The sequence below is a fragment of the Nerophis ophidion genome, linkage group LG16 (assembly GCF_033978795.1).
Source record: "Nerophis ophidion isolate RoL-2023_Sa linkage group LG16, RoL_Noph_v1.0, whole genome shotgun sequence".
Classification (NCBI taxonomy): Eukaryota; Metazoa; Chordata; class Actinopteri; order Syngnathiformes; family Syngnathidae; genus Nerophis; species Nerophis ophidion.
The window spans coordinates 48,771,020-48,795,063 of record NC_084626.1 but is presented as its reverse complement, the minus strand read 5'-3'; the positions used below and the strand labels follow the sequence as shown (position 1 = coordinate 48,795,063).

General features: G+C 42.8%; 1 protein-coding gene across 5 annotated transcripts in view; it reads left to right on the top strand.

Moving 5' to 3' along the window:
* LOC133535500 (tensin-1-like) overlaps positions 1 to 24,044 on the top strand; it is a 177,846-nt gene that overhangs the window by 65,744 nt on the left and 88,058 nt on the right. The window contains exon 1 of one of the 5 annotated variants that reach the window (XM_061875389.1): positions 311 to 487. The exons of the other annotated variants lie outside the window; for them this stretch is intronic. The gene's annotated coding sequence lies outside the window, so the exon portion shown is untranslated. Of the gene's footprint in view, positions 1 to 310; positions 488 to 24,044 lie in introns of those variants that run through there. 5 annotated transcript variants of the gene reach the window in all.

Sequence of the window (24,044 nt, the reverse complement as noted above, 5' to 3'; positions counted from 1 at the left end):
GTGTCATTATGACCTTGTGGGGACATGAGTCCTACAGTGTGGGGACCTAACTTTTCTCTGCTTTTATTGAAGCACCAACTCATAACATCGCCTCTTCAACGTGTGTGTGTGTGTGCGTGTGCGTGTGTCTGTCTAGCATCCTTGCACACACCAGACAGAGCAGATTTACTGTCAGCGTGTGGAACCTACGCAACACGCAGGGCGCCAGAAGGAGGAGGGGGAACATCAATGTGGCGAGTGGGGGTGTGGATGAGAGAAAGAGAGAGAGAGAGAGAGAGAGAGAGTGTGGATGTGAGAGAGTGTGTGGTGGATGTGTGTGTGTGAGAGAGAGAGAGTGTGTGGATGTGAGAGAGTGTGTGGTGGATGTGTGTGTGAGAGAGAGAGAGAGTGTGGATGTGAGAGTGTGTGTGGGAGTGGGAGGTGTATCCTCAGTGCACAGACAGGATAGTACACAGGCGGCAGCAAAGACTGAAGCTGCTTGTTGAAGGTAAATCAATGATTTTATTCTTTATTGTTAACTCTTTCTAACTCATCCATGTTTGTTTAAGTCTTAGCAGTGTGAGTCATCCATGTTTAAGTCTGAGCAGTGTGTAAGTCATCCATGTTTAAGTCTTAGCAGTGTGAAAGCCGGGCTTTTATTGTGAAGACAGGAACTGTGCGCTCAGCCTTTAGAATTTTGACGGCAGGTACGGCGTGAGAGTCTGTTGAAATGAAAAAGTGTTTCCAGCCTTCCTGTCGGTCGTTTTTTCTTAATAATGATCTCACATCAGCCAGCGTCATCTCACAAGTGCGGTCTTGGTGAAGATTGATATCGATCATATTTTGGTGTATTTATTCTTACTGCCTGGCTGGTGTTGGACTGACACACCCTCCACCATCCACCGCTAGGATTTAGGCTGATGTTGAGCACTTATTTGGCCTCACCTTAGTAACAACCTCACATACAAGATTTAGTCAAATTGATCTTGAGCTTCATAGAAGTGTGTAATGTCCTTCACACAACATAATATAAATACACCTTGTACTGTATATTGGAACAGTGTTTATGTTGTGTTCAAGGTGTATTTATAATGGACATTTAAAGACGTGTGAACTACCCATGAACACATGTGTACCAATAATATGCTCTACACATTACTTAGTTGTGTAACAATCATTGATCATAGCATTAACTACACATTATTAGGTCAGTTATACTGACCATACGTCCTCTTTTCCCCGAAGATGTCCTCTTTTACCGGGCTGTCCGGGCGGGGTTACTTAAATGCCTCAAATGTCCGGCATTTTGAGTCAGGGTTGCGTGTATTTCCAAAGTAAGTACAGTGTTAAGAAGGGGTTAAAAACAAAAACAATTTGTGAACGTGGCAGAATAAGGGAGGAAGGGGCAGAGAAAGCGAGTTAGCGGGTGCGTTATTAATCAAGACTTACTTGTTCAACAGCCATACAGGTCAAACTGAGGGTGGGCGTATAAACATCTTTAACACTGTTACTAATATGCGCCACACTGTCAACTCACACCAAACAAGAATGACTAACACATTTCGGGAGAACATCCGCACCTTTAACACTGTTACTAATATGCGCCACACTGTCAACTCACACCAAACAAGAATGACTAACACATTTCGGGAGAACATCCGCACCTTTAACACTGTTACTAATATGCGCCACACTGTCAACTCACACCAAACAAGAATGACTAACACATTTCGGGAGAACATCCGCACCGTAACACAATATAAACACAACACGACATATACCCAGCATCCCTTGCAGCACTAACTCTTCCGGGATGCTACAATATACACCCCCCGCGCTATTCCCTTACATCACATAAAAATATTCCACTTTGAAAAATATTTTTGGGTGTTTGCCATAAAAAAAACATAGTTTTATTTGACAAAAAAGGGCGGAAAACAAACAAATAAAAAAAAAAAAAAAACATTTTGAAATGAGGAATGTGAAGATGTGAAATTGATGTAGACTCCTGAGATTTAAGCGTTAAATATAAAATCATCATTTCATCACCCAAGCAAAACACTTTTGACACTTTTATACTGAAATAAATACACCTACAACTTATTCAACAAGAACATAGAAAAGCGTTAAAGTTTACATCCATGAAGGGAAAAAAGAAAGTGAATGAATGTTTATAACTGAAAACATTTATATATGCATACAAATGTGTCTTCTTTTTTTTTATAACTATTTATTTTAACGTTTAAGACAACCTTTTTTGCAAAAACACAACATAGAATGTGAGATATAACAGGACAATGCATACTTTTATCATTTGTTTTCAAAAGGCCTACAAAAAAGTGGGACCCCATTTTTATGACTTGACCGGGGTCCCTGTGACCCCGTTTTGAGAATTCCTAGCGCCAGCACAGCTATCAGAAGAGAATAAATGCTTTATTGGAATAAATATATTATTTGTAAATCAAATTGGAGTATCATTGGCAAATGTTTACCTAGTTCCGGCCTTTTTGTCCTCTTTTTGCCATTTCACTTTATCCTCAGCTTACGTCAGTCATACCGTAAATATGCAAACCTTAGATAGAAATGTGCTGTTTATCATACACAATCCTTATGTAAGTTAAAAACACATATGTTTGTATTTTTTTATGCATTGCAAATGGTAGATAAACATCTAAAAATGGAGTCAAGGGATGGAGGGTCCTCTCGTTATACTCTGTAAAAACATCCAAAAAGTACCAACAGTGCTCAGTTTACATGTCATGACCTGAACAATGCCCAAATACAAGTGGTTTTGTTATTATAAATCTATTTTAGCAGCACATTGATAGCAGTGAGCTAATGCTAACTTCTGCTCCGTCTCCAACTTGCTTATAGTCAGTTCTAGATTATAATTCCTGCATCTCTCACCCGCTAGTATAGGCATATCTGGACATGGCTGGTCCACTTCCAAATCTGAGATGGCGGTAATACGTAAAAAAGACGCTTTTTTTTTTTAACCCCTTCGTGACGATTGTGATTGATTCTTCATCTAAACGGAATTTTGCAAGCGGCATCCCAGCGAGAGTGGAAACATCACAGTAATTGTCTGTTTTATTATGGTCAGTTTGTACGTTTATCAATCAATCAATCAATCAATCAATGTTTAATTTATATAGCCCCAAATCACAAATGTCTCAAAGGACTGCACAAATCATTACGACTACAACATCCTCGGAAGAACCCACAAAAGGGCAAGGAAAACTCACACCCAGTGGGCAGGGAGAATTCACATCCAGTGGGACGCCAGTGACAATGCTGGCTATGAGAAACCTTGGAGAGGACCTCAGATGTGGGCAACCCCCCCCCCCCCCCTCTAGGGGACCGAAAGCAATGGATGTCGAGCGGGTCTAACATGATACTGTGAAAGTTCAATCCATAGTGGCTCCAACACAGCCGCGAGAGTTCAGTCCAAAGCGGATCCAAGACAGCGGCGAGAGTCCCGTCCACAGGAAACCATCTCAAGCGGAGGCGGATCAGCAACGTAGAGATGTCCCCAACCGATACAGGCGAGCGGTCCATCCTGGGTCTCGACTCTGGACAGCCAGTACTTCATCCATGGTCATCGGACAAGGGAGGGGGGGGACATAGGAGAAAGAAAAGAAGCGGCAGATCAACTGGTCTAAAAAGGAGGTCTATTTAAAGGCTAGAGTATACAGATGAGTTTTAAGGTGAGACTTAAATGCTTCACCTAGCAATGCTGCTAAAACTACATCCGTTGTAGCTTGTGCAGCCCTTTGAGACATTTGTGATTAAGGGCTATGAAAGTCAAATTTGATTGATTGATTTGAGATATATTTCCCCTAAGACGTTGGTCTTAAAGTTGTGTTTAAATGTGTGGATGGAAGTGGACCATTTGAAGGCCCCCTCCAAGGTGTTCCACAGATGAAGGCCCTGACAAAAAAACCATCCACTAGTTCTTATGTTTGCTCTCTGAAAGACAGATGAAGCTCCCAGGTGTCATATCTTGTGATCATGTTTTGTTTCGTCGGGTTGTGTTACTTCATGACTCCATTAGTTCCTGTTTTTTAACTCCCTTGTTTTGTCACCGTGGCAACCCATTAGTATTCACCTGTCTTCATGAGACTCACACACCTGTTGTCAATCAGGACGTATCTATTTAAGCCTGCTTTTTCAGTTGCTCGTTCTGGCGTCATTGATTGTTTCATGCTCGGTTCTCTCCGTTTCATGCAATTTTCATAGTTCATGCTGCCCTGCTCTCGTCGCCGTAAGTGTTTTTATTTTACGTCCGTAGTTCTGCCTTAAGTTTTGTGTCTCCGCCTTGTGCGCGCCTTTTGTTTGCACATTTATAGTATAATTAATACACGTATTTACCTTCACGCCGTGTCCCGTCACCTTCTTTTGCATCTCGGGAAAACTATCCACGCCGAAAACTGCACCACAGTCCAAGTTACGACACCAGGTCCTATGGACTGTCCCTGGGTTTGAACCTAGACATTCCGATTTCAAAGACAACTTCTTATTCTGTGTGGATAAATCAAGGATATGTGCGTTTCACATCCAGATGACTTAACCCCAGCCCTCCGTAATTGACTTTCCATAAATGTATAAAATTATTCATCATATGAGGCTTGTAGTCTTGGAGTTTTTATCCTAGCTGTCGGATCCTGTTTTGTATTTTCTGTTAGTTCCTGTTTGTGCATCTCTGAGTTTGTTTTGGTTGCCATGGTTGCTCATGGTGTTCACCTGTCTCTGGTTAGTGTTCGCCCATGCTCGCTCACCTGCTTACTGAACACTAATCAGAGGCATTATTTAAGCCTGCCTTTGCTGGTCCGTCGGCCTGGCGTCATTGTTTGCTTCATCTGTTTGTTTCATGCCACAGGTTGTGCACCTCTGAGTTTGTTTTGGTTGCCATGGTTGCTCATGGTGTTCACCTGTCTCTGGTTAGTGTTCGCCCATGCTCGCTCACCTGCTTACTGAACACTAATCAGAGGCATTATTTAAGCCTGCCTTTGTTGGTCCGTCGGCCTGGCGTCATTGTTTGCTTCATCTGTTTGTTTCATGCCACAGGTTGTGCACCTCTGAGTTTGTTTTGGTTGCCATAGTTGCTCATGGTGTTCACCTGTCTGGTTAGTGTTCGCCCATGCTCGCTCACCTGCTTACTGAACACTAATCAGAGGCATTATTTAAGCCTGCCTTTACTGGTCCGTCGGCCTGGCGTCATTGTTTGCTTCATCTGTTTGTTTCATGCCACAGTTTCATGAGTATTCCTTGTCCGTAGTCTACGCTAAGTGTTAGCTTTAGCTCCAAGTGCGATTGGCGCGTTTTGCTGTTACCTTGTGTTCCGTTTTGTCTGTACTACTTTGGTATTTTGAGGAATATGTCATGGTTTTACCTGCACATCATGTCCGGAGTGGTCCGTCTGCATTTCGGGAGAACGAACCCCGCAGTATCAATCAATCAATCAATGTTTACTTATATAGCCCTAAATCACTAGCCGTTGTGAGACTTGGGAGATTGTTGCCAGCGCTGGAGGATTTCTGCCAGTGCCCTTCTGAATCAACATTAACGGCCTCTGTGCAGTGTAAACGAGCGAAGGAAATTCAGTTCTTAGACGGTTTCGATAGCCAATCAGATCAGGAGTTGTCGACAGAAGCCCGTCTCAGTAGCCTTACGTTAAAACGTGACTGTGATTGGACACTCACTTGTCACTCCCAGGTTGAGTATCCAAAGTTACACTTTGCGGAAGCAGGAAGTGGCACCGGAGTCACACCCGGACAGCGGGGGTAATCAGCGGCACTCACCTTTTTAACCCACAAAGAAGGAGAACACATTGTTGATTTGGTGGGAGATGTATATATATATACATGTCTTGATTGGATTATCCAGAGAATAGTGCTCGATACCGTGGTAGAGCGCAATATGTAGGTGTGGGAAAAATCACAAGACTACTTTGTCTCTACAGAACTGTTTCATGAGGGGTTCCCTCAATCATCAGGAGATTTTAATGGAAGCATTCACATACAATGGTTTATATAGAGCACAGAGTGGGTGGGTACAGGCAGGCGTAGGGTGTGGTGATTGGCTCATGTGTTACCTAGGAGGTGTTTCCGTCTGTGGCGGCATGTTGAAATGATTTCACTGCGCTTGTTGAGGGATGATAGATCTGGATGATATATAATAAACATTTTCTCTTTTAAGCATAAGTTGCATCTTTTATTACCACTGTTGTAAGGTGTGCTGGATGCAAGAATTTGCCATGTTATTGAATATTCAACATAAGACAATAATGTTGTGACACTGTCGCCACAGACATGCAGACAGACATGCCGCCACAGACGGAAACACCTCCTAGGTAACTTTATGAGCCAATCACCACACCCTACGCCTGCCTGTACCCACCCACTCTGTGCCCTATACAAACCATTGTATGTGAATGCTTCCATTAAAATCTCCTGATGATTGAGGGAACCCCTCATGAAACAGTTCTGTAGAGACGAAGTAGTCTTGTGATTTTTCCCACACCTACATATATATATATATATATATATATATATATATATATATATATATATATATATATATATATATATATATATATATATATATATATATATTTGCAAGGCCATTTTGAAGAAGGATATTGAGTTTTCCTTGCCCTTTTGTGGGTTCTTCCGAGGATGTTGTAGTCGTAATGATTTGTGCAGTCCTTTGAGACATTTGTGACTTGGGGCTATATAAATAAACATTGATTGATAAAGGGAAACTACATCAAAGCAACTATGAGCGGTACCACTTGCTGATACGGCGTCAGATGTGAGTTCAAATATTTTATTTCGCGTTTTAATGTGTTTTACAATTTTTGTAACTTTGACAGTGTCACGGAAGATACTTTTTTAATTGATTTTTAAACGCGCTGTAGCATAGCCTGTTGTGTATGTACACTGTTGATGTGATTCAAAGTGTTTTTATGTGCACTATTTCTCTAGTCGTGCTCATGTGGGGACAGAATTGTTATTTTGAGAGGTATTTATTAAAGTGGGACATCACTGAAGGGTTAGGTGGGAAACAGACGGTGGCAAAGTCACTATTATTTTTAGTAGTGACGGGCAAACTAACACTAATTTAACATCATTTCTTAGTTTTATCTAAAGTGACAGAGTACACACACGCACACACACACACACACACGGCTGACAACCCTTAATGTTTACTTTCATTTATTTAATTTCCTCCTATCAACCGACGAGCAATAACGTCTGTGTGGTTTGTTTAATATCCTATCGGGTTTATTCCACGGTAACTTATTTCAGCCCAGCTTTTCCACTCCAAATGTTAACTCCCAATTTGTAGTTTTGATTTTAATCAATCTCCAAAATTGATATCTACCTTACTTACAGTGTACAACCTTGTCAGATGATGTGAAAGCATGTATTAATCACAAAGATTGTTACTCATTTAACACATAAAACCTCAGACTTAGGTCAGCCCGATTAGAAGAATAAGTACTCACCAAAATAAATAAGTGATTAAAAATTTTTTTTACACACAGTTGCCATATGTTGTGCTAGAGTAAATAAAACAAAATCATAATAAATGTTGCGGTCGAAAAATGCAAGTGCAAATTAAAATACAACTTCACCACTTTAGTCTTAGTTTGTGCGCTTAAGAAACTTCTCTATGACGTTAACAATCACCTTCATTTATTTAAAATGTTTATTTAAATAGAATTAATACATTTAGGCTTAATAAATGAATGAATAAATACATTTTATAAATGTAATACATTTAATTTAAATAAATGCGCTTAAGAAACTTCTCTCTGACTTTAATTAATCGCCTTAATTTATTTTTAAATTTTATTTAAATGTAATTAATAAATAAATGAATACATTTTATAAATTTAAGAAATTTAATTTAAATGTTATTAAATTTTATTTAGTTTTTGTGCTTAAGAAACTTCTCTATGGCTTTGATTAATCGCCTTAATTTATCCATCCATCCATTTTTTACCGCTTATTTCCTTTGGGGTGTCAGGGGGCCTTAACTTATTTTTTAATTGAGTTTAATTCAAACTAAATTAATACATTTAATAAATAAATAAATCCGTTTTATACATTTGATTTGAATTTAATTAAATTAATTACATTTTTGTGCTTAAGGAACTTCTCTATGACTTTGATTAATCTCCTTATTTTAATTTTAAATAAATTTAATTTAAATGTAATTAATACATTTAATAAAAAAAATAATAAATTTTATAAATTTAATCCATTTAATTTAATTGTAAATACATTTTTGTGCTTAAGAAACTTCTTTATGACTTTGATCAATTGCCTTAATTTTTTTATTAAATCAAATTTAAATATGATTATTAAATTTAATAATTAAATAAATAAACAATAAATTTAGTTACATTTAACAAAATTTTTGTGCTGAAGAAACTTCTCTATTACTTTAATTGCCTTAATTTTTTAATTACATTTAATTGAAATTTGATTAATACATTGAATAAATATTTTTAATTTATATTTAATAAAAAAAAATAGTGCTAAAGAAACTTCTTTTTGACTTTAATTAATCACCTTAATTTATTTTTAATTAGATGTAGTTATTACATTTAATAAATAAATACATTTTATAAATTTAATTTAAATTAGATTTAATTTAGTTAAATTATTGTGCTTAAGAAATGTGTTTTTGACCTTAATTAATCACCTTAATTTATTTTTAAATAAATGTAATAAATACATGTAATAAATAAATGAATACATTTAATTTCAATTTAATTTAATTTAGTGAAATTTCTGTGCTTAAGAAACTTCTCAATGACTTTGATTAATCGCCTTAATTTTTGTGCCGAAGAAACTTTAGCTCCAGACTTCTTCTGTTTGTCTGAGATTGTCATTACTGCCACAAGTGGTGGAAAAGTGTATTACAACAACATACGGACCCTAGCTTTGATGGCCCCCGGCCCTATGGTTAAAAACCTTGGTATATATACAAACCCCGTTTCCATATGAGTTGGGAAATGGTGTTAGATGTAAATATAAACAGAATACAATGATTTGCAAATCCTTTTCAAGCCATATTCAGTTGAATATGCTACAAAGACAACATATTTGATGTTCAAACTCATAAACTTTGTTGTTGTTTTTTTTGCAAATAATAATTAACTTAGAATTTCATGGCTGCAACACGTGCCAATGTAGTTGGGAAAGGGCATGTTCACCTCTGTGTTACATCACCGTTTCTTTTAACAACACTCAATAAACCTTTGGGAACTGAGGAGAGAAATTTTTGAAGCTTTTCAGGTGGAATTCTTTCCCATTATTTTTTTTACGTACAGCTTAAGTTGTTCAACAGTCTGGGGTCTTCGTTGTGGTATTTTAGGCTTCATAATGCGCCACACATTCTCAAGGGGGAGACAGGTTTGGACTACAGGCGGGCCAGGAAAGTACCCGCACTCTTTTTTTTACCAAGCCACGCTGTTGTAACACGTGCTGGATGTGGCTTGGCATTGTCTTGTTGAAATAAGCAGGGGCGTCCATGAAAAAGACGGCGCTTAGATGGCAGCATATGTTGTTCCAAAAGCTGTATGTACCTTTCAGCATTAATGGTACCTTCACAGATGTGTAAGTTACCCATGCCTTGGGCACTAATGCACCCCCATACCATCACACATGCTGACTACCACACTTTCACCCTACAACAATCACTAATACACCCCCATACCATCACACATGCTGACTACCACACTTTCACCCTACAACAATCACTAATACACCCCCATACCATCACACATGCTGACTACCACACTTTCACCCTACAACAATCACTAATACACCCCCATACCATCACACATGCTGACTACCACACTTTCACCCTACAACAATCACTAATACACCCCCATACCATCACACATGCTGACTACCACACTTTCACCCTACAACAATCACTAATGCACCCCCATACCATCACACATGCTGACTTTTCAACTTTGCGTCGATAACAGTCTGGATGGTTCACTTCCCCTTCGGTCCGGATGACACGATGTAGAATATTTCCAGAAACAATTTGAAATGTGGACACGTCAGACCACAGAACATTTTTCCACTTTGCATCAGTCCATCTTAGATGATCTCGGGCCAGAGAAGCCGGCGGTGTTTCTGGATGTTGTTGATAAATGGCTTTCGCTTTGCACAGTAGAGCTTTAACTTGCACTTACAGATGTAGCGACCAATTGTATTTAGTGAAAGTGGTTTTCTGAAGTGTTCCCGCACTCTTTTACTATGAAGCCCCGCTTTTGTAACGAGTGATTTGGCATTGTCTTGATGAAATAAGCAGGGGCGTCCATGACAACGTTGCTTGGATGGCAACATATGTAGCTCCATTCAGCATTAATGGTGCCTTCACAGATGTGTAAGTTACCCATGCCTTGGGCACTAATGCACCCCCATACCATCACACATGCTGGCTTTTCAACTTTGCACCTAGAACAGTCCTGATGGTTCTTTTCCTCTTTGGTCCGGAGGACACGACGTTCACCGTTTCCAAAAAAACAATTTAAAATGTGGACTCGTCAGACCACAGAACACTTTTCCACTTAGGTGAGCTCGGGCCCAGTGAGGCCGGCGGCGTTTTTGGGGTATCTTTGATAAATGGCTTTGGCTTTGCATTGTAGAGTTTTAACTTGCACAAACTGTATTTAGTGACAGTGGTTTTATGAAGTCTTCCTGAGCCCATGTGGTGATATCCTTTACAAACTGATTTCGCTTTTTGATTCTCCGACTCTGAAATGTTTTTTTTGATGACATTATGAAGGAAAAACCTCCCTGGTGGACATGACCGTTATATCTGCTTACTTTCTGTTTCAACATGTTCTATTTACACTTCTGTTCAAATGTAATAATCACTTATTCTTCTCTTCTTTGAGACTTGACATTAGTTTTGAACGATACCACACATTTAGATATGGATCTGATACCAAGTAGTTACAGGATCATACAATAAAATATAATACCTAATACACCAGTAATAATATGGTGAAGAAATACTGATGTAAAGGGTAGGTGTTTTTCTGTTTGAAAATGTTCTATCTATACTTCTGTTCAAATGTAATAATCACTTATTCTTCTCTTTTTTGACACTTGACATTAGTTTTGGATGATACCACACATTTAGGTATCGATCCGATACCAAGTAGTTACAGGATCATAAAATAAAATATAATACCTAATACACCAGTAATAATATGGTTAAGAAATACTGATGTAAAGGGTAGGTGTTGTTCTGTTTTTCTGTTTGAAAATGTTCTATCTACACTTCTGTTCAAATGTAATAATCACTTATTCTTCTCTTCTTTGATACTTGACATTAGTTTTGGATGATACCACACATTTAGGTATCGATCCGATACCAAGTAGTTACAGGATCATACATTGGTCATATTCAAAGTCCTCATGTGTCCAGGGTTTATGTTTAATATGAATTTAAAAAAAAAAAGGAAAGAATATGTTGTGATACCATAAAAATATCGATGTAATCATAGTAGTATCGACTAGGTACCATCCTGTACTTGGTATCATTACAGTGGATGTCACCCATGGCGTCTGTTTCCATTGTGGCGCCGGTGAGCTATTGTATTTGTCGCTACGAAGGCGAGGATTAGTGATTTAGAAGTAGCTAAAACACTGTGGATGGACGTTAGCCACTAGCTAGCTAGCTAGCCATGTCTTAAAGCAGCTCTTCCTGAATGTGTTTCGGTGTTATAACTTAACATTTATCTTTACTTTTCACACCAAAATGCGTCCATTCTCCCTTTTCTGTCTACACACTGTGTCTGCTTGTAAGTACTCTGTGTGTGTGCGCTGCCGAACATGCTCCTCTGCTCATAAAACCAACAACGTGAAAACATGCCGGTTAAAAAAAAATAATAATAATAAGACTAATAGGGAAGCAATACCTTTCAAACAGAGTATAGTACCATTTTTGATTCATTAGTACCACGATACTATACTAGTACCGGTATAACGTACAACCCTAGTCCCAGGACAACCCTGGTGTGTAGTATTTGTGGGCGTGTTCACCTTTTTTTCAGGTCATCTAAGTGCAAAAATGACGTTTTTTTTGCGCGTACTACCGGCTGTGCCCAGGGAAACACTCACTTCCTTCCGCATTTATGACATCGTACACTCCGGTACTCGACACAGGACACAGTGTAGATATAACAACATAAAATATATATTTCAGCAGAGACAAGGCTGTTGTCATGACAACAAATGCAGCGACAATTGTCCGAGAAACAAACGAGGTCGTCTAAATTAAGCAGCCTGATGAAAATAGCTGCGTGTTCAGCTGTCCACATGTCTCTCCATCCAAGAGCTCGCTGTCGACATGTCTCTCCATCCAAGAGCTCGCTGTCGACATGTCTCTCCATCCAAGGCCTCGCTGTCGACATGTCTCTCCATCCAAGAGCTTGCTGTCGACATGTCTCTCCATCCAAGACCTCGCTGTCGACATGTCTCTCCATCCAAGGCCTCGCTGTCGACATGTCTCTCCATCCAAGAAGCTCACTGTCGACATGTCTCTCCATCCAAGGCCTCGCTGTCGACATGTCTCTCCATCCAAGAGCTCGCTGTCGACATGTCTCTCCATCCAACAGCTCGCTGTCGACATGTCTCTCCATCCAAGCGCTCGCCGTCGACATGTCTCTCCATCCAAGAGCTCGCCGTCGACATGTCTCTCCATCCAAGGCCTCGCTGTCGACATGTCTCTCCATCCAAGAGCTGGCTCTCGACATGTCTCTCCATCCAAGGCCTCGGTGTCGACATGTCTCTCCATCCAAGGCCTCGCTGTCCACATGTCTCTCCATCCAAGAGCTCGCTGTCGACATGTCTCTCCATCCAAGAAGCTCGCTGTCGACATGTCTCTCAATCCAAAGCCTCGCTGTCGACATGTCTCTCCATCCAAGAGCTGGCTGTCGACATGTCTCTCCATCCAAGGCCTCGGTGTCGACATGTCTCTCCATCCAAGGCCTCGCTGTCGACATGTCTCTCCATCCAAGAGCTGGCTGTCGACATGTCTCTCCATCCAAGGCCTCGGTGTCGACATGTCTCTCCATCCAAGGCCTCGCTGTCCACATGTCTCTCCATCCAAGAGCTCGCTGTCGACATGTCTCTCCATCCAAGAAGCTCGCTGTCGACATGTCTCTCAATCCAAGGCCTCGCTGTCGACATGTCTCTCCATCCAAGAAGCTCACTGTCGACATGTCTCTCCATCCAAGAACTCGTCGTCGACATGTCTCCATCCAAGAGCTCGCCGTCGACATGTCTCTCCATCCAAGAGCTCGCCGTCGACATGTCTTTCCATTTAAGAGCTCGCTGTCGACATGTCTCTCCATCCAAAAGCTCGCTGTCGACATGTCTCTCCATCCAAGGCCTCGCCGTCGACATGTCTCTCCATCCAAGAGCTCGCCGTCGACATGTCTCTCCATCCAAGAGCTCGCTGTCGACATGTCTCTCCATCCAAGAGCTCACTGTCGACATGTCTCTCCATCCAAAAGCTCGCTGTCGACATGTCTCTCCATCCAAGGCCTCGCTGTCGACATGTCTCTCCATTCAAGAAGCTCACTCTCGACATGTCTCTCCATCCAAGAGCTCGCTGTCGACATGTCTCTCCATCCAACAGCTCGCCGTCGACATGTCTCTCCATCCAAGAGTTCGCTGTCGACATGTCTCTCCATCCAAGAGCTGGCTGTCGACATGTCTCTCCATCCAAGAACTCGCTGTCGACATGTCTCTCCATCCAAGAGCTCTCTGTCGACATGTCTCTCCATCCTAGAAGCTCACTCTCGACATGTCTCTCCATCCAAGAAGCTCACTCTCGACATGTCTCTCCATACAAGAAGCTCACTGTCGACATGTCTTTCCATCCAAGAGCTCGCCGTCGACATGTCTCTCCATCCAAGAACTCACTTTATTTCCCTTCCAAGTCTCGTTTCCCCTAACTTGTCCTTCCCTTCAGAGAAGAGAGTTGGTGACAAACAGCAGGGGGTTGGGACGGGATAATGGAAGAGTAAAAAAAAAAAAGAAGAGTTAGAATGAATCATTTATTCCGACTATTTCATGACCTCATCGCCCTTTCTGTTCTTTACTTGCTGTGCGTTTTAGAAGATGGAAGAAGCTCTTGCTCATTTTTGCCTGCTCAAGATCCAAATGGGGGAAAGTTTACTCAGTTACGCGCCTCCTGGATTCTGTAAAATCACACCCGGGAAAAATGACTTTTTGTTTTTGTTGTGCGCATAGCTGAGCCATATAATAACTGAGACTATTAAACAACTAAAATTGATGAATTTACTATTTACGGGAAATGCCTCGACGTGAAGGCGCAGGAGTGACTCGGAAGAGTGTGTTTGTGTGAGGCGGCATGAGCTGTGATACCTTCTTTAGGGTCTGGATCGAGCCTTTTGCGGCCTGGAGCTGTTCAATATTAGCATGCTAGGTTTTTTTATTGCTAATTGTGCAGATATTTTGACAATCTACAAATGATACCTGTTAGCATGTTAACTTTAGCATTTTAGCATGCTATCGTCTTAGCTAATTTAGCAGGTATACACTTCAGTGTCATTTATTTCTCTATTTCACTAATGTTGTTAGCATGTTACCTTAGCATGCTAAAATGACAAACCCATTTTCAGGTACACATCTCAGAGTAGAATATTTTGGTACTCGACAAAGTTGACACATGTCGCAGTTAGCATTATAGCATGTTTTTGAGCTGTTTTAGCAGGTGTACGCCTCAGATGTTTTGATTCTCGACGAGTGATACCTGCTAGCATGCTAACGTTAGTATGCTAGCTTATTTTCTAGACGTACACGTCGGTCATATTTTTTAAAATAAGTTAAAGTACCACTGATAGTCTCTCACACACACACACTAGGTGTGGTGAAATCACTCTCTGGATTTGACCCCTCCCCCTTGCTCCACCCCCTGGGAGGTGAGAGGAGCAGTGAGCAGCGGCGGTGGCCACGCTCGGGAATCATTTTGGTACTCGATGCATGCTAAATCTAGCACGCTAGCATTTTAAACAACCTTTCCAGGTACACACCTTAGTGTAATATATTTTGGTACTTGACAAAATTGACACGTTACAGTTAGCATTTTAGCATGCTAGCTTTTTGGCTAATTTAGCAGGTACACACCTCAGTGTCATTTGTTTCTCTATTTCACTAATGTTAACTGTAAGCGTTCCATGATTAGCCTCTTAGCATGTTACGTTAGCATGCTAAAATTCTAAACACATTTTCAGGTACATACCTCCGAGTAAAATATTTTGGTACTCGACAATGTGACACATGTTACAGTTAGCATTGTAGCATGCAAGGTTTTGAGCTGATTTATTAGGTATACTCCTCCAGATATTTTGATACTCGACGAATGATACCTGTTAGCATGCTAATGTTAGTATGCTAGTTTTGTTTTAGCTTATTTTGTAGGGGTACACGTCAGTCATATTTTAGTTCTTGGTGCATTCTAAAATTAGCTCGCTCCACCCCCTGGGAGGTGAGAGGAGCAGTGAGCAGCAGCGGTGGCCGCGCTCGGGAATAATTTTTGTACTTGATGCATGCTAGCATTTGAAGCAAGCTTTTCAGGTACACAACTCAGTGTAATATATTTTGGTACTTGACAAAATTGACACGTTACAGTTAGCATTTTATCATGCTAGCTCTTTGGCTAATTTAGCAGGTACACACCTCAGTGTCATTTGTTTCTCTATTTCACTAATGTTAACTGTAAGCGTTCCATAATTAGCCTCTTAGCATGTTATGTTAGCGTGCTAAAATTCTAAACACATTTTCAGGTACACACCTCAGAGTTAAATATTTTGGTACTCGACAATGTGACACATGTTACAGTTAGCATTGTAGCATGCAAGGTTTTGAGCTGATTTAATAGGTGTACTCGTCAGATATTTTGATACTCGATGAATGATACCTGTTAGCATGCTAACGTTAGTATGCTAGTTTTGTTTTAGCTTATTTTGTAGGCGTACATGTCAGTCATATTTTAGCTCGCTCCACCCCCTGGGAGGTGAGGGGAGCAGTGAGCAGCAGCGGTGGCCGCGCTCGGGAATAATTTTTGCACTTGATGCATGCTAAAATTAAGAAGCTAGCATTTTAAGCAAGCTTTTCAGGTACACAACTCAGTGTAATATATTTTGGTACTTGAAAAAATTGACACATGTTACAGTTAGCATTTTAGCATGCTAGCTTTTTGAGCTAATTTAGCAGGTATGCACTTTAGATATTTTGATAGTATTATTCATTTGCATGCAATGCTCCCTTTTTCTGAACGGAAGTATTTTATTCAAGACAAGTATCGCTTCCCAGAGGAAGTCTTTCATTTAGTTTCATAAAAAAGTAAAATATCTTATCTGGTCTAAAAAGAAAATTTTTATTCAAATTTAGAACTTTGCTAAAAGTAATATGCAGTGTCGTTTCAATATACTAGTTTTTGATCACATAAATGGAAAAACCTGTTTTTGAATGATCTCTGTAGTTTGTATTGAAATGTTTCAAAAATCATAGAAGTCATTTTTTTGGTGAAAGAAATTGAGATTTTATTTTTTTGTAAGCAATGTTAATATTTGCTGACATGTCCCTTGGCAATATGGCGCTTTTGCTAGCCATCCACAAGCTTCTGCTAACATTTTTCAACACAAAATTGCTGCAGTTCAGCTAAATGTGTTGACATGGACTTGTTTCTTCAACATTGTCCACAAGCTTCTGCTAACATTTTTCAACACAAAATTGCTGCAGTTCAGCTAAATGTGTTGACATGGACTTGTTTCTTCAACATTGTCCACAAGCTTCTGCTAACATTTTTCAACACAAAATTGCTGCAGTTCAGCTAAATGTGTTGACATGGACTTGTTTCTTCAACATTGTCCACAAGCTTCTGCTAACATTTTTCAACACAAAATTGCTGCAGTTCAGCTAAATGTGTTGACATGGACTTGTTTCTTCAACATTGTCCACAAGCTTCTGCTAACATTTTTCAACACAAAATTGCTGCAGTTCAGCTAAATGTGTTGACATGGACTTGTTTCTTCAACATTGTCCACAAGCTTCTGCTAACATTTTTCAACACAAAATTGCTGCAGTTCAGCTAAATGTGTTGACATGGACTTGTTTCTTCAACATTGTCCACAAGCTTCTGCTTACATTTTTCAACACAAAATTGATGCAGTTCAGCTAAATGTGTTGACATGGACTTGTTTCTTCAACATTGTCCACACCTTTAAGTCAGGACTTTGGGAAGGCCATTCTAAAACCTTCATTCTAGCCCTGATTTAGCCATTTCCTTGACCACTTTTGACGTCATTGTCCTGTTGGAACACCCAACTGCGCCCAAGACCCAACTTTTAGCTTGTCCTGAACAATTTGGAGCTAATTTGCCTTTTTCCTGGTCCCATTTACTCTCTGTAAAGCAGCAGTTCCATTGGCAGCAAAACAGGCCCAGAGCATAACACTACCACCACCATGGTTGACGGTAGGCCTAGTGTTCCTGGGATTAGAGGCCTGACCTTTTCTCCTCCAAACATATTGCTGGGTATTGTGACCAAACAGCTCCATTTTGGTTTCATCCGACCACAGAACTTTCCTCCAGAAGGTCTTATCTTTGTCCATGTGATGTCGGATGAAACCAAAATTGAACACAAATAAAAATCAAAAAATGCTGACAAATTTAAAATTTGAGCTTTTCCTTTGAGTTTAGCATCTTTGTTCAGCAGGAATCCTATCGTCGTTTGATTTGCATTGAAGAATTGGGACTAGAATGAAGGGAAGGTACGTGGACCTACTCCCTTGTGTTGCCCAATAAGATCTTGGTCAGGTCCAGACTCAACCTTGATGCTGGAACCAGTCCCCCGATGGCAAGTCCTCCTGGTTTCTCCTGCTATCGTGAAGACAGGAAACCCACTTTGCTGTAAACAGGAAAGGGAGGCGAGAGGTGCCACTGAACAAGGTCCAAATCCAAATCAGCTGGTGAGCACCGAGTCGGTCCCCGAGGCCGTGGCCGTGGCGCCTCAGTAAAGCGCACTGATGATGAAGACAAGCTGGACCAGATGGCCCGGGCCCCCCCCCGATGGCTCCAGTCTGCACGCATTAATGAAGAGCCGAGCAACCACACGTGTGTGGGTTTTTATGTCAAGACCTTCTGTCTCCAGGTTCAGTCCTGGTCTTCTTGTCTCTTACCCTGCCCTCCTATAAACCAGGATTTAACCAATTAGTTCTTGCCCAAAGGCAACATTTCCATGTGCTTCTTTACTACTGCGGGTTTTACACAAGCTACATGTGGCTAAGCTACGTGGGTTAACAGCATTTTGCAGTAGCTCGGCAGTAGCTAGAGCTACTTTTTTAACTGGTAGCCTTTCCTGCCGTCTAGCTTCCTTTAGAGCCGTGTAGCGAGGTAGCTTACAACAGAGCTACCAAGAGAAAATGGACTGGGAGTCAATGGCCCAAAAAATCTGGAGAAAGGTTGTTTGGTGTTCCTATGATGAGTCACAATTGGCTAAGGTTAGGGCCAAACATTACGGACTGGCCAATCAGAGTCAAGATGAGGTGGGTCATCGAAACAGACTGGCCAATCAGAGTCAAGATGAGGTGGGTCATCGAAACGGACTGGTCAATCAGAGTCAAGATGAGGTGGGTCATCGAAACGGACTGGTCAATCAGAGTCAAGATGAGGTGGGTCATCGAAAAGACTGGTCAATCAGAGGCAAGATGAGGTGGGTCATCGAAACAGACTGGCCAATCAGAGTCAAGATGAGGTGGGTCATCGAAACGGACTGGTCAATCAGAGTCAAGATGAGGTGGGTCATCGAACAGACTGGTCAATCAGAGGCAAGATGAAGTGGGTCATCGAAAAGGACTGGTCAATCAGAGTCAAGATGAGGTGGGTCATCGAACAGACTGGTCAATCAGAGTCAAGATGAGGTGGGTCATTGAAACAGACTGGTCAATCAGAGTCAAGATGAGGTGGGTCATCGAAACAGACTGGTAAATCAGAGTCAAGATGAGGTGGGTCATCGAAACGGACTGGTCAATCAGAGGCAAAATGAGGTGGGTCATCGAAACGGACTGGTCAATCAGAGGCAAGATGAAGTGGGTCATCGAAACAGACTGGTAAATCAGAGTCAAGATGAGGTGGGTCATCGAAACGGACTGGTAAATCAGAGTCAAGATGAGGTGGGTCATCGAAACGGACTGGTCAATCAGAGGCAAGATGAGGTGGGTCATCGAAACGGACTGGTCAATCAGAGTCAAGATGAGGTGGGTCATCAAAACAGACTGGTCAATCAGAGGCAAGATGAGGTGGGTCATCGAAACAGACTGGTCAATCAGAGGCAAGATGAGGTGGGTCATCGAAACGGACTGGCCAATCAGAGTCAAGATGAGGTGGGTCATCGAAACGGACTGGTCAATCAGAGGCAAGATGAGGTGGGTCATCGAAACGGACTGGTCAATCGGAGGCAAGATGAAGTGGGTCATTGAAACGGACTGGTCAATCAGAGTCAAGATGAGGTGGGTCATCGAACAGACTGGCCAATCAGAGTCAAGATGAGGTGGGTCATCGAACAGACTGGTCAATCAGAGTCAAGATGAGGTGGGTCATCGAACAGACTGGCCAATCAGAGTCAAGATGAGGTGGGTCATCGAAACGGACTGGTCAATCAGAGTCAAGATGAGGTGGGTCATCGAAAAGACTGGTCAATCAGAGGCAAGATGAGGTGGGTCATCGAAACAGACTGGCCAATCAGAGTCAAGATGAGGTGGGTCATCGAAACGGACTGGTCAATCAGAGGCAAGATGAAGTGGGTCATCGAAAAGGACTGGTCAATCAGAGTCAAGATGAGGTGGGTCATCGAAACGGACTGGTCAATCAGAGTCAAGATGAGGTGGGTCATCGAAACGGACTGGTCAATCAGAGTCAAGATGAGGTGGGTCATCGAAACGGACTGGTCGATCAGAGGCAAGATGAGGTGGGTCATCGAAACGGACTGGTCAATCAGAGTCAAGATGAGGTGGGTCATCGAAACGGACTGGTCGATCAGAGGCAAGATGAGGTGGGTCATCGAAACGGACTGGTCAATCAGAGTCAAGATGAGGTGGGTCATCGAACAGACTGGTCAATCAGAGTCAAGATGAGGTGGGTCATCGAACAGACTGGCCAATCAGAGTCAAGATGAGGTGGGTCATCGAAACGGACTGGTCAATCAGAGTCAAGATGAGGTGGGTCATCGAAACAGACTGGTCAATCAGAGGCAAGATGAGGTGGCTCATCGAAACAGACTGGTCAATCAGAGTCAAGATGAGGTGGGTCATCGAAACAGACTGGTCAATCAGAGGCAAGATGAGGTGGGTCATCGAAACGGACTGGTCAATCAGAGTCGAGATGAGGTGGGTCATCGAAACGGACTGGTCAATCAGAGTCGAGATGAGGTGGGTCATTGAAACGGACTGGTCAATCAGAGTCAAGATGAGGTGGGTCACCGAAACGGACTGGTCAATCAGAGTCAAGATGAGGTTGGTCATTGAAACAGACTGGTCAATCAGAGTAGAGATGAGGTGGGTTATCGAAACGGACTGGTCAATCAGAGTCAAGATGAGGTGGGTCATCGAAACGGACTGGTCAATCAGAGGCAAGACGAGGTGGGTCATCGAACAGACTGGTTAATCAGAGTCAAGATGAGGTGGGTCATCGAAACGGACTGGTCAATCAGAGTCAAGATGAGGTGGGTCATCGAAACGGACTGGTCAATCAGAGTCAAGATGAGGTGGGTCATCGAAACGGACTGGCCAATCAGAGTCAAGATGAGGTGGGTCATCGAACAGACTGGTCAATCAGAGTCAAGATGAGGTGGGTCATCGAAACAGACTGGTCAATCAGAGTCAAGATGAGGTGGGTCATCGAAACGGACTGGTCAATCAGAGTCAAGATGAGGTGGGTCATCGAAACGGACTGGCCAATCAGAGTCAAGATGAGGTGGGTCATCGAAACGGACTGGTCAATCAGAGGCAAGATTAGGTGGGTCATCGAACAGACTGGCCAATCAGAGTCAAGATGAGGTGGGTCATCGAAACGGACTGGTCAATCAGAGGCAAGATTAGGTGGGTCATCGAACAGACTGGTCAATCAGAGGCAAGATGAGGTGGGTTATCGAAACGGACTGGTCAATCAGAGTCAAGATGAGGTGGGTCATCGAAACGGACTGGCCAATCAGAGTCAAGATGAGGTGGGTCATCGAAACGGACTGGCCAATCAGAGTCAAGATGAGGTGGGTCATCGAACCGGACTGGTCAATCAGAGGCAAGATGAGGTGGGTCATCGAAACAGACCGGCCAATCAGAGTCAAGATGAGGTGGGTCGTCGAAACGGACTGGTCAATCAGAGGCAAGATGAGGTGGGTCATCGAACAGACTGGTCAATCAGAGGCAAGATGAGGTGGGTTATCGAAACGGACTGGTCAATCAGAGTCAAGATGAGGTGGGTCATCGAAACGGACTGGTCAATCAGAGGCAAGATGAGGTGGGTCATCGAAACGGACTGGTCACTCAGAGGCAAGATGAGGTGGGTTATCGAAACGGACTGGTCAATCAGAGGCAAGATGAGGTGGGTCATCAAAACAGACTGGTCAATCAGAGTCAAGATGAGGTGGGTCATCGAAACGGACTGGTCAATCAGAGTCAAGATGAGGTGGGTCATCGAAACGGACTGGCCAATCAGAGTCAAGATGAGGTGGGTCATCGAAACAGACTGGCCAATCAGAGTCAAGATGAGGTGGGTCAGCGAAACAGACTGGCCAATCAGAGGAAAGATGAGGTGGGTCATCGAAACAGACTTGCCAATCAGAGTCAAGATGAGGTGGGTCATCGAACAGACTGGCCAATCATAGTCAAGATGAGGTGGGTCATCGAACAGACAGGCCAATCAGAGGCAAGATGAAGTGGGTCATCGAAACGGACTGGTCAATCAGAGTCAAGATGAGGTGGGTCATCGAAACGGACTGGCCAATCAGAGGCAAGATGAGGTTGGTCATCGAAACAGACTGGTCAATCAGAGTCAAGATGAGGTGGGTCATCGAACAGACTGGCCAATCAGAGTCAAGATGAGGTGGGTCATCGAACAGACTGGTCAATCAGAGTCAAGATGAGGTGGGTCATCGAACAGACTGGTCAATCAGAGGCAAGATGAGGTGGGTCATCGAAACGGACTGGTCAATCAGAGGCAAGATGAGGTGGGTCATCGGAACGGACTGGTCAATCAGAGTCAAGATGAGGTGGGTCATCGAAACGGACTGGTCAATCAGAGTCAAGATGAGGTGGGTCATCGAAACGGACTGGTCGATCAGAGGCAAGATGAGGTGGGTCATCGAAACGGACTGGTCAATCAGAGTCAAGATGAGGTGGGTCATCGAACAGACTGGCCAATCAGAGTCAAGATGAGGTGGGTCATCGAAACGGACAGGTCAATCAGAGTCAAGATGAGGTGGGTCATCGAACAGACTGGTCAATCAGAGTCAAGATGAGGTGGGTCATCGAACAGACTGGCCAATCAGAGTCAAGATGAGGTGGGTCATCGAAACGGACTGGTCAATCAGAGTCAAGATGAGGTGGGTCATCGAAACAGACTGGTCAATCAGAGGCAAGATGAGGTGGCTCATCGAAACAGACTGGTCAATCAGAGTCAAGATGAGGTGGGTCATCGAAACAGACTGGTCAATCAGAGGCAAGATGAGGTGGGTCATCGAAACGGACTGGTCAATCAGAGTCGAGATGAGGTGGGTCATCGAAACGGACTGGTCAATCAGAGTCGAGATGAGGTGGGTCATTGAAACGGACTGGTCAATCAGAGTCAAGAGGAGGTGGGTCACCGAAACGGACTGGTCAATCAGAGTCAAGATGAGGTTGGTCATTGAAACAGACTGGTCAATCAGAGTAGAGATGAGGTGGGTTATCGAAACGGACTGGTCAATCAGAGTCAAGATGAGGTGGGTCACCGAAACGGACTGGTCAATCAGAGTCAAGATGAGGTGGGTCACCGAAACGGACTGGTCAATCAGAGTCAAGATGAGGTGGGTCATCGAAACGGACTGGTCAATCATAGTCAAGATGAGGTGGGTCATCGAAACGGACTGGTCAATCAGAGTCAAGATGAGGTGGGTCATCGAAACGGACTGGCCAATCTGAGTCAAGATGAGGTGGGTCATCGAACAGACTGGTCAATCAGAGTCAAGATGAGGTGGGTCATCGAAACAGACTGGTCAATCAGAGTCAAGATGAGGTGGGTCATCGAAACAGACTGGTCAATCAGAGTCAAGATGAGGTGGGTCATCGAAACGGACTGGTCAATCAGAGTCAAGATGAGGTGGGTCATCGAAACGGACTGGCCAATCAGAGTCAAGATGAGGTGGGTCATCGAAACGGACTGGTCAATCAGAGGCAAGATTAGGTGGGTCATCGAACAGACTGGCCAATCAGAGTCAAGATGAGGTGGGTCATCGAAACGGACTGGTCAATCAGAGGCAAGATTAGGTGGGTCATCGAACAGACTGGTCAATCATAGTCAAGATGAGGTGGGTCATCGAAACGGACTGGTCAATCAGAGGCAAGATTAGGTGGGTCATCGAACAGACTGGTCAATCATAGTCAAGATGAGGTGGGTCATCGAAACAGACTGGTCAATCAGAGGCAAGATGAGGTGGGTTATCGAAACGGACTGGTCAATCAGAGTCAAGATGAGGTGGGTCATCGAAACGGACTGGCCAATCAGAGTCAAGATGAGGTGGGTCATCGAACCGGACTGGTCAATCAGAGGCAAGATGAGGTGGGTCATCGAACAGACTGGTCAATCAGAGTCAAGATGAGGTGGGTCGTCGAAACGGACTGGTCAATCAGAGGCAAGATGAGGTGGGTCATCGAACAGACTGGTCAATCAGAGGCAAGATGAGGTGGGTTATCGAAACGGACTGGTCAATCAGAGTCAAGATGAGGTGGGTCATCGAA